This window comes from Phyllostomus hastatus, unplaced genomic scaffold, assembly GCF_019186645.2.
Source record: "Phyllostomus hastatus isolate PE091 unplaced genomic scaffold, TTU_PhHast_1.1 phas_contig_29, whole genome shotgun sequence".
Taxonomy (NCBI): Eukaryota; Metazoa; Chordata; class Mammalia; order Chiroptera; family Phyllostomidae; genus Phyllostomus; species Phyllostomus hastatus.
In genome coordinates this window covers 33,324,541-33,336,831 of record NW_025333835.1, presented here as the reverse complement: position 1 = coordinate 33,336,831, position 12,291 = coordinate 33,324,541, and the positions used below count along the sequence as shown (strand labels likewise).

Here is a 12,291-nt window from a genome sequence, read left to right as displayed (position 1 = left end):
TTCAAGTCCAGGCTCTACCAATCGCTTAGTGATGCTTGTAAACTTGAGTAATTTGCTTCGACTCTCTACTCCACAGTTTCTACACCTAGTGGGAAGGGTCAGTAATGATGCCTGCTGTGTAATTTATGAAAATATCTGTGAGAATTTGAATAGTTTTATAGAAAGCACTTAAAACAATCCAATGCATCAATATCAATAAATACACAGACAGTAAAATATTTATACAGAGAACACCCAGGTATAGGATACAGATTTAAATTAAAACATTTTTGAAGGTAATCCATGTTTTTACTTCAACTTTTCTAGTTCCCCTTGGCATTTAGTCCATCACAGAACTACTACATATAATAGTAAACGTATGCTTAGAAGCCACAGAGAAACTTCCATACAATTCAACTTCACTTTAGACTATCTAGCATGTGATAAAGATGAGTAATTGGTGCATTAACTGTTGGATCCTATGAAAATGATACAATATGAGGGAAAAGGAGAAAGTGGAGACTATAATTTACAAAAGAGACTTTCAAGGTAGCAGTTTCAAATTTCAAATAAAGAAAATATGAATCATTGTTACAGGAAGAGAAATATAGCATTAGTGGAAGAATAAGTGAAACATAAAAATAAACATTATGACATAAGCTTTGAATCTAAAAAAAGATCATAAAACATAACCAAATGAAGAAAAGACATGAATCTCAATTAATTTGACTTATTCTCCTCAGATGCCCCCTAAACGACAGGTGAAATGGCAGAGCAGGAAAAATCTACCCACGACCACTCCCGTGCCCAGAAATATTTATAAACTTGTGATATGAGGAACGTAAAATGAAATACTTCTAGTTTCTACTTATTGAGTTGCTCTAGGAGTAGCAAATAAGTAATTGTTTACTAATTTACTCTTCATGCATAAACATTAATAACAGATGCCAAGCTCCTAGCAAAGCCAAACCCCTCTCCTTGCTTTTACACCTCACTCCCTCACACCTACTCAAGGACATTGTTACATCGACTCTTCCTCTCTCCTATGCTAATGATTATCTGTTGTATTATTCATATCAGGATATAAGTAAACAATCTTTCTATTATAGAACATCCCTGTCCCTTTTGGTTCCCTTTTTCATACCAACTAGTGCTCCATTTATCTTCTCTTACAGAAAAGTTTCTTGAAAGTGTAGTATATGATTGCTGGCTTCATATTGATCATTTCCACTGTGCTTTTTTTCTTTATCCACAAACTCTACTACAAATCTTTTCAAGGTTACCAGTGACTTTCATGTCGACAATTTCAATGACTAAATTGCATTAATCTCATTTTAGCTAATTAGAAACATTTCATACACTGTATCACTCTGTTCTCCATGACATAACTTTTCTGCCCCTGGATTGGGAACACCATTCTAATCCCTGAATTTAGGGGTGTTCCTGGGTTCAGTCTTTTGATTTGATTTTTTTTTATTATCTACCTTGACTCTCTAGACTATTCCCTGTAGCTCAATGACTTAAATATCATCTAAATGATAACTTGTAGATTTGCATACTCATCCTTGTTGTTTCTCTCTTGACCTCCAGGTCCAAATACCCTATGTCTACCTTAGGTCTCCACTTTCATATCTGATAGTTGTTGCAAATTTAGCAAACACACATATAAAAAACTGAGCTCTGTTTATATATGCAAGTACCATATACTCTGGTAAAAGTTGCAATGCCTAATTTCTATTATCTGATTTAACATTAAAAAATATGTATGTATGCATATACATCTATATATCCATGTGTGTGTACACATATATTTTCATCATGAGAACATCTTGTATATGTCTTTCAATAGACTCAAGCATATCCCTTCACCAAACTGATTAGTATGAATAGTTTAGGAATATTATTTCCAGTGTAACATCTCACTCTCATTTCTGAAGTACTCTAAGGAATGTCACTAACTAACATAGGAAAGACCCACGATCTGATGCTCCCTTGCAAATAGAATATTTTCTGGGAAATTCACTAATTGATAATATGACTATGGGTCATAGATTTCAATATTAAATTTACAGAGTATCTTCCAACCTAAATTTTTCATAAGATTCCTCTTTATGTTCAGATTAAAATCTCTGGTTAGAATTCTAGGAATTAAAATAGAAGATGCAAAAAGAAGGACCTCATACTGCTGAGAGCTAGGACCACAAAGCTGTTTGTGCTCAGGCACTCAGGTCATTCCTAGTGGAAAAGTTATAATTGTCATATTAATAAGTAATAATTTACTCTCTTCATATATATATGTACATGCATATATATGTTATTGGTATTTGTATAAACATGTTAGTGTGTGCTTATATATAAATACAGTAGCCCTTCGTTCCATGGTTTTGCTTTCTGTGGTTTTAGTTACCTGTGGACATCCACAGACTGAAAACATTAAATTGAAATAAACAGAAATAAACAATTCAGAAGTTTTACCTTCGGCATCGTTCTGGGTAGCATGATGAAATCTCACAGCATCTCACTCCATCACACCTGGGATGTGAACCATTCCTTTGTCCAGAGTATTCACACTGTATATGCCACCCGCCTGCTACCTTACTATTGGCCACAAACCGTTTACCAGTCCTCCTAACTTGTAGTCATGTTACAATTGTCACAGTCACATTCAAACTGTTTAATACCTTTTGAAATATTCAAGACTATAAAATTCATTAGGAAAAAGCACTGACTTCTGAAACCAACACACAGATTTGACACTTCCATCTGAAAAGTGCCACCAACTTATGAGCATCAACTGCTCTGACTGATCAAGCTCAATTATTCAAAATTGTACACAGTTTAGGGAGAAACTTCTGCATAATTAATATCATAAGAAAAGGTGATTCATTCAAAATATTAGACTTTGGATAGTTTATGAGTTCTCATTACTTTTTAGCACAATATTAAAATTATCAATGGAAAGAAAGAAAGTAGCCACCCACTTTTAGCTTCCACTCTTTCATTGTTTTACTTACTTTGATGTTTTAAAGATAAGAATCAGACAACTGTTCCTGGGCTCACTCTGCATATGTGGCTTATTTAAAATGATACTCTGCTTTATATTAGTTTATTTATCTGTATTTTAGTCTATACATAAGTCCTATGTATATGTGAATGGCCATCTGATGATAGATTGGCTTTTACCTGAGATGTTTCTGTGTATGTTTATGTAAGTGCGAGAGTATTTGTTTGTGGGTGTAAAAATAGTCTTGGGATGGATCAGATTTGCTGGAGATGGTTGGTTATATCAGAATATTACTTTCAATTAATGTAATCCATAGCCTTTTAAATATATACTGAGAACCAGTTTGCTGCTACTGGACCTTTATAATCTAATATAGAAAATAAAAGTGTTCCTTTTAGAAGTCTAATTTTCTAGCATACCTTTTTTTCTTTGTGGAAGCATACATTCTGCTATAGCTACCATCATGTAGGCTGAACTATTCTGAAGTTAATTCATAGAGACATTATGCCACCTGAATTTCTCAACTTTAGAGAGCCTGTCTTTCAGCTTCAGTGTCAGGCTTCCAATGCTATTCACTTTAATTTTTCTTCTTTGAAGTAAAGGAAGATATCTGAACCTCCCACTGAGTGAGAACAGCTCACTTCCCATGTGCCAGAAAAGCATATCTTACATGAACTTGATAGAGAGGGAAAGAGAAAACAGCATTTTCTTATCCTATTTTGGGGTCTTAAAGATCCTCCACTGATTTACTTCCAACTGGTTAATAAGCCTTATGTATACATTTAAACCCACCCTTACCTAAAATATATAGGATAGTTGATGTTAATTCCATTTCAGATGGAATATAAAAGTAAATTAATTACTGTGAAGTCCTTATATTTAGTTGTTTCGTATCTTTGACTAAAAGCTACATGGCATGTTTAACAATATGCAATTTTGTGAGTTAAATATTACACAGAATAATTTCCTCTGTATAATATTTCTTATATTAATGTTAAATACCAGAGGTTAAGGGAAATTATTTCTTATACCAGAGTTACAGGAACTCTGATACAAGAAATATGCAAAATAGTTAGGTATTTAAAAAGTGAAGAAAGTAAGTAACAAAATATTTCCAATAAAAACAACTTTGAATTAGAAAATCACAAAGTTTTCTATTTTGGAATTTTGTATTGCAGAAGTATACCATGAAACTAAACAGAGAAAAATATGACTGGGATATTTAAGTACATTGTCAAATTGCTAGAATACTGGTACATTTTCAAGTCAATAGAATTCTAGTTTATAGATGTGCATGTTTACTTTTGAATAAGTATTAGTTTTTTTCTCACGGATCGAAGGATATTTTTTTCCTTATGGATGTCTAAGAATATGCACTTTAATTTCTATATTATAGTAAACATTTGAGTTTGATTATATACAAATTTAGACAACATGGAGCTATTTAAGATTACAGTTTATATTCTTAGAAGAGTTGCAGGAAAATACTTTCATGATTTCACCAGTTACTACCACTAATGATCAGTGGAACACCAGCTGTTTTTAACTAAAACCTTTTTGTGTAGGTGTTACTATCCACCCACCTGCACTGAAGTCATCCCAGCTGAGACATTTTTTGCTGCACCCGTGGGTTACTATGACAACACTGCACTTGTCCCTCTTTATTTGACTGTAGTATTTGCACCCCGAATCTTCCAGAATAAAACTAAAAAAAATGGTTTCTGGAAGTTATTATCTGTATTTATCCCAAGGTCTTATAAAATAAAACTTAAATTACCAAGTTTTTCCCCTTGTTTTGGGTGCCTCTCAGAATATCTACATTTATACCCTTTTCATATGTGTGCCTGTGTACACACATATATGTATATATATTCTCCACATTTTAAATTTTAGACTAATAAATTCTTCATCCCTGATGACACTGTTGTATAATCTTTCTAAACTAAAATCAATGTAATAATAATAAATGCCCAGGCACATTCTCATAATAAGCTACAAATTAGTCCATGGAGTGTCTTAGTAGGTGGCCTATTTTACATATGGCACATATAACCTAAACTTCAGACAAGAAGAGTATAATTTCTCATGAAGATACATCATAAAACATCAGTGTAATAGAACATCATGAGTACAAAAACCAGCTAGTCCACTACATTTTTATGGACACTAATTGATTAAGGATGATATACAACATATGCAAAAGTGAAATGAGAAATAGCAAGATTATTTTCCTGACATGTTGTTATTAAAAGAATGTGTGTTCTTTCTTTGTATGTTTATTTTTGCTTTAAATGTGTTTTTTTTTATCTCCACTAAATGAGATCAGTGCTTTTCAATTCTTTCAGTCTTTATCTGTATCAAAATTATTCATTTGGAAAGCATGTGGTGTCTGCCACCTACACTCAGTTGTGGATTTAATATTGTGATAATTATACAAGCATTGTCTAATAGCAGAATATTGACTTTTAACAATAAACTAGTCAACAGAGCATCTGCTATTTGTGAAGCAATAATTTCAAAGCCAGTAATATAAAGAAAACCAGATTACTTTCTACAGGAGCATTTTATTTGTCTTTACCCTAAATTAACACAAATTTTATTAAGTATGGTGATAAGCATATTGTTTCCTTTAAAATTATTTTATATAGGTGTGCAGAGAAAGGAAGTTATTTTTGTTCTCTTAAATATGAAATCACATGAAGAGACATGACAAACACAAGATAAAATATAAACAGCAATGTCGTGCTAGGGTTAAAATAAATTATTAGCCCAGTTGAATTCAGATTTTACTTCATTTTCTAGTTTTATATTTTGAAAAAAAACATAGCCATCTCTTCAATCAATCTGAGATTGTAGCCTTATTTTATAGGGATGGAGAGTACATGTTTATGAAAAATGGAGTGGAATATATCCCTCAAGGAATAATAACTGAAAACCTGCCTCTTGCCCTTGGAAACACTGGAGGCCATTCATTTGTGAAGATCAAAATACGGCAGTGGTCTCACTCAGCGACAGGTGATAATGAGGTGCACACTGTCTGGAGAAGGCGTTTAACTAATAACGAAGCAGCCTGAAATTCAGACTCCCGCATCTCCATCATTCTATTCATCAATTCTAAAAAGTATCCGTGGAAATGCTCCTTGTCTGCATGTCTTCTACGATCATTTTTGACGTTCATTTTGTATTATAATTATTACGGAAAATAATTGTCTCATCTACAGAGGAGGAAGTGTGAGAGGTATTCTGCGAGCAGGGGAGGCAGCGTCTGGCCGCGCTTCCTTTCCTTTGCCTGTACCCATTACAGGCCACTTCCCTGAATGCTGGACTCATCCAAATCCACGGTTTCCAAGTTTGAATGTCACCTTATACTTAAAATATTCTCTAATTAGGCTAATGCACTAGGCTCTCTTATTCATCTAAATAGTGGTGCCATCTCTGGTTAATATGATTGATTCTCAATTTATAATACACTGTGTCTTGGTGACATTTCTATCAGTATAGTTTCACCATGGCTATAAACCACGGTTGGACATAGAACTGTGTGGATTACAATCTCTGTTTTCTGATAGAATTTCCTTGCTTTACATGTTGTATAAATTCAATATTTATTAATATAACAAATAGCTACTGGAGGAAAATTTGTTTTATAGTTATAGGGTTAAACACACATTAATAAAATGATTCCTGTCCACAAAAGTAAAAGAATGGTGCTGGAAATACCAAATATTTTGAGAGACACTTTAAATACAATTGCTTTATTCCAGTTACTTTTCTTAACACGGAGAGCTAAGTACTATTGTATCATTTTGTGTGTGTATTCCTAAAAAGTTTTATTAAATTTTGGGGGTGACATTGGTTAATAGGTTATATAGATTTCCAAAGTACATTTCTATGACACAGTGTGTCATTTTTTAAGGTAAGACAATATAAAGACCAGACTGTGTTTCTTGACAGTGGGTAGGTGGGTAATCACAAGGATGTCAAAGTACAAAACAGGGAATATAGTCAAGAATATTGCAATAACTATGTATAGTACCAGGTGGGTTCTGGGAATATCAGGGGACCATTATGTACAGTACATGACTGTCTAACTACTACACTATATACCCAAAAATAATGTAAAATAATATTGAATGTCAATGTAATTTAACAATAAACTTAAAAATAAATAAATAAATAAATAAATAAATAGACAACTCAGCATTTTATCCCAATATATATTATTGTAATGGCTAGACTACTGTTATACTGGAAGAAAATATGTTCTTTTCTTCTAGAGCTGTGCTTATATATTTATCTGCATTTGAGAAAATATTCCAAACATAACTTACTTAGAATAAGTGAAATACACTCTTATTTTTATTACATCAACACCTAAAATATCTTTTCTGCTTTTCTAAATGCTAAGATCTTCTCATTTTGTTCGATAAGCCTTGATGTATAATATATAGCTTCACTGAAAAATATAGTTGAATGACTAATTTTGGAAGGTTAAAAAGAAAAAGGATTTTAGATATTTTCTTTATAAAGAAATGGGGCATTTTATTGGCTTACTATTTTAAAAATGCAAGTGCTAGATTACATCTTTTTGAATAATTTATACAATCTACTAAAATATCTTAAAGGAACATAAAATTAACATAAATGTAAAATATAACTATTAAATTGTCTTTGCATGTTCTCATTCATGTGCTTCCTGCCAAATAATGTTTTACAAAACTTAGGTGCCCTGAAAATAAACAGTAGCCATATCAGTAGCCACACACAAACATACCACACACACACAGAGAACATCTTCAAATACTGAATATTGGATTTCATACCTAAAAATGTAAGTGAATTTATTTGGCTTCATATCAATCCATAGTAGAAAATAAGTTTTATTTTACAAAATACTTTTTGAAATGTGTCAAGCATATCGACTTGGCTTTTTAAAAATAGCATTGGCATAAAGACAATTTTTTAAAATATCAAAGTGTAACTCACACTTCACCAAAAAAGTATGAATTTTGAGCTATTCCCTTTCACATCATTGTCTACTTAGTCCTTTCTTAATGTAAAAATTCAGATCAACCAGGCATAAACAGGTGAACACTCTGAAGATCTCTTAGTCTTTAAGATAATATGACTTCTTTTCTGAAAATGTTTTTCTCTTAGGTTTTTTTTTTTTCAAGTGCATAGAAAAGCAACCCAGAAATTCTTGTTGTTAATATAAAATGGAAACTTGATTGTGGTTTCAATGAAATAATTTAGTTCTTAATACGGTTGATGTCATAAATTAGGAAAATGTGGGCCTCGTGGGTGGTATATAGTTCAGGATTCCTCAACTGCTTATTTACTTATTTTTTTATTGTTGTTCAAGTATAATTGTCTCTATTCCCCACCCCTCCACTCCCCCAAACAACCTAGTAGTGGCATAGGAATTATCTTTGAAATTACTTTCACATTTTGGCTTAACCCATCAGAAAATTTTATTGGCTCTATTGACAAAATATATTTAGAACATACATACCTTTTATCACGTTCATTGCTAACATCATAGTCAAAGATGTTATTTCTCACCTGGATTACTGATTTCACCTTCTATGGCTCTGCTTACCCTTTTGCCTTACCATTGCACAAATAAATCCTCAAAAGAGCAGCCAGAAATTCCATAAAACCTAGAGTAAAAGTCAATGATCCTCGCAATGATCCAACACATCCACTATTAACTGGCTGACCTCATTTCCTATATTTGAGATTGAAAATTATATATGCATATATGTATACATAGATTATAGCACATTAGAAAATAAAACAAAAACTAGAAGGAACATATTTGTGTCAAATTCACATGAATATTAATAAGCATGATTCCTGATTATAAAAATTGAAAGAAGAACTGATTCTGATGTGATTATTAAAGCTTTATTCATCTGGAGTTTATTACCTTTTTAGGATTTTGAAAAATAAACATTTTATCCCCCTTTCAGCATATGGCATATTAATAATTCACTTATTCAATAATTGTACAATCATATATTACCTATACAGTGTTAGTATATACATACGATAGAATGTACAATTCTAGGAAAGTCACTTACCATCTCACATCCCCCTAGAGTAAAATTTTAGTGGTTTTTTTTCCCCTTTTATGCTCTCATCATTTTTGGGGTGTGTTTTTGTTTTGTTTTGTTTTTGTTTGTTTGTTTGTCAAATAATCTTCCATTGAAATATTTTCCTCGTAGTTTTTAACTAGCTGGACATTCCACTGCACCAGGTGGGTGTCATGCATGGTGTCACGTGGGAGGCGGCCATCAACATTGCAGCCCACAGACTGGGCAGTCTCCAGGATGTCTAATGGTTCCAGAGAGTTCTCTAGCTGAAGGTTGGTGCTGCTTCTGTCAGGTAATGTTGACGATGTCATCAAAAGTGATATTTCCACTGGGTTTGATGTTTTCTTGGGGGAGATGTTTTTTGTTTGTTTGTTTTTGCTTTTCTGTCTCGTGATGGTTCTTTCAGGGTGTTGATGATCAGCGAGGGTGGAGGCAGGAGGCACTACGTCGATCTGGGCCTGTCTATGTTGAATGGTCAGTTTCACTGACATCCTCAGACCCTCCCAATCATTGGTTGCTTTGGCGATGTCACCATCAAACGTTTTTTGGAGACTGGCCCAGGGAGCCAATCTTGGGGGCCAGGGCCGATGTGGCACCGACTTCCCCGCTGTTGCACCTCAGATATATGAGTCTGATTTTGTTGGGCTAGAGCTTTGGCAGCATGGTAGAGGTGGCCAGTGTTGGATGAACCGGGATTCAGGAAGATGGAAGAGAGTTGCACCTTCACCTTCTGGCCAAAAGCCTAAAAAAGCTCATTGTCGGTTGTTTTCAAAAGAACTCATATCACCAGATGCCACAGCACTTGGAGTGTTATTTTAGAATCAAGCTCAAGTATAATTGTCATTCAAAGTGAATTATTAAATAGCTGTTTTTGACAGGAAAAAATATCCTAAATAAAATGTCTGAAATTCAGGAATTATTTAGGAATTATTTTTGAGAAATTTATCATATTATTATGCATACATTTTTTTTTGTATTTTCTCTTGCTAAGAGCACTCATAAAATCTTGTCTGGATGTCAATTTTAGGTGACAGTTTTCAGTGTTAGCAGACAGGCAAGTTTGCCAGTGTTCCAACAAGTTTGCTCTGCAAAAATCATACAAGAAATGAAACACACTACCAAAATTATTCCAGTTCTCAAACAGTTGGAAAGAATTAGGGTGAAAATCAAGAAAAGTCAAAAATAGCCTGACAGACAAAAAATATAGGGAAAAAAAGATTTGGAAGGAACATAACAAAACAGAGCTGATTCACTGCTTTTTTTTCTTATTGTTTAAAAAAAGGAAATTGCAGTGAATGTTCTAAATTACATCCTTAGTTATGAGATCAGTTTCATTCCAACTATGTTTGTTTAACTGCTTATTTTTCTACATCATACTTTTCATTTGAGAATATAAATAATTCATGAGTATGTCTTGACAAATAAGGAAAACTCATTAGAGTCCAATAAAATGGGGGGGGGCTAATTATCAATTTTATATTTTCTTTTATAATTTAACAGGAAACTCACAGAAAATCTAGAAACACTGTATTTATAGAAAATACCTCCCATCTGTAATGTTAATTATAACAGAATTAAGTCTGCAAAATTTAAGTATAAATATTGACAAAAGTTTGTGACTTATAAAGGTAATAATAGTGAACTGAATCCTTACTCTTAACTAGCTACCTTGTATATATGATTGAAAAAAGATGGATTAACTTAGTCATTATTTTTATTCGACTATACTGACTAAATTATGATATGAAGCCTAAGTTCATAATAAATTTTGTGCATTTCCTTAAGCATTGTGTCTACCAAGAAAAAATTTGCCTGTTTTTTTTTTAATTGCATAAAAAAACAAATCTTCCATGAAGTCTTCTGTGAGTGAAGGTTTCTTTGAAGTCTATGGTATATGTTTTCATTGTATGGTGAAAATTTAATTGAAAATTTTAAGAATAATAAATAACTTTCTCTTCCTCTATTTATCTAATTTTTAAACTACCCAATCATACAATCTCACACACAACTGTATGTGTGTGTGTGTGTGTATTTTTCATTATATGTCAGGTACTTTAACAGGCATTTTACACCTAGTGATATGATACTTATTTAACCCTTACAAACCCCTTGTGAAAGATAATATCAAAAAAGCTAAGGTAATAAGAAAACAAATTAATGAATTTATTAAGTTTGACTCTATTAGACCTAGCACAAAGTAGTTACCCAATAAAAATTAATTGGATAAATGAATAAGTAAGTGTACTGTAGGCACTGACATAAGTATGAATAGGTTTTAACTTCTTAAAAACCTATGGCCAAATATGTGACCATAGAAAATTCAATGAGAAATTTTTGTCTCTGTTTCTTAATCCATAAAGCAGATTTACAGATTGCCCTATAATAATTTGCACATTTTGTGTGAGATCTTTTTTGAGACACTGTAAAATTATAATAATAAGAAGCTCTATTTGTAATTATTCCTTAAATAAATCTCATGCTTCTTATAAATCTAATGTTAACTGGAGTAATTTCACTTCATATTGAATTTGAGTTACAACAAACTTGTGACATTATGCAAAAAAATTGTTCATCTATGCATGGGTTGCAAGTGTTTCAAATACAGTGTTAAAAGAAGTTATAGAGAAAAACACCAGCTCATTGAGTGTTTTACCATTTGTTATTCAGGAGTGTCAACTTCCCATATTTGAGTGGGAGGGACAGAAAAAGAAAATAAAGAAAGAGAGAATAGCAATACAGGTCTAGATTTAATATTGGATAGAAATTATTGTTAATATTTCAATTAGGAGCATGATATTACTATTTGAATACATTGTCATCACAGGAATGAGCTATTTTCATAAACATAATTTTTCTTTGTAATTTTATTTGGTTGGTAAATGAAGAATTTGTTAGTATATATAAAAGCACACTTATATGACAGTTTTATAAGCACCAACTTATCTCTACCATTTGCTCATATATCAAGCTACATAAGCAAACATCTATATGACTTTCCCAGAAACTAGAATAGGAAATGAGGAAATGGAAATGGGAAATTAGTGAATGGACAATCACGTACAAAGAATTCTTAAAGAATGTGAACATGTTTCTTCTACCTGTTTCATTGTTGTTTGATAAGAAAGGAGGCCTCATATGATTCATATCATCTCAAAGTCCAAGCACAGAAAACGCGTCAGATCCTTAAAACAGAAGCACTCACAGTGTCTTACC

The 12,291-nt window shown here is 32.5% G+C and overlaps 1 pseudogene; it reads right to left on the bottom strand.

Moving 5' to 3' along the window:
• Positions 1 to 9,213: 9,213 nt before the first annotated feature.
• Positions 9,214 to 9,741, bottom strand: LOC123818648 (annotated as a pseudogene).
• Positions 9,742 to 12,291: the final 2,550 nt, after the last annotated feature.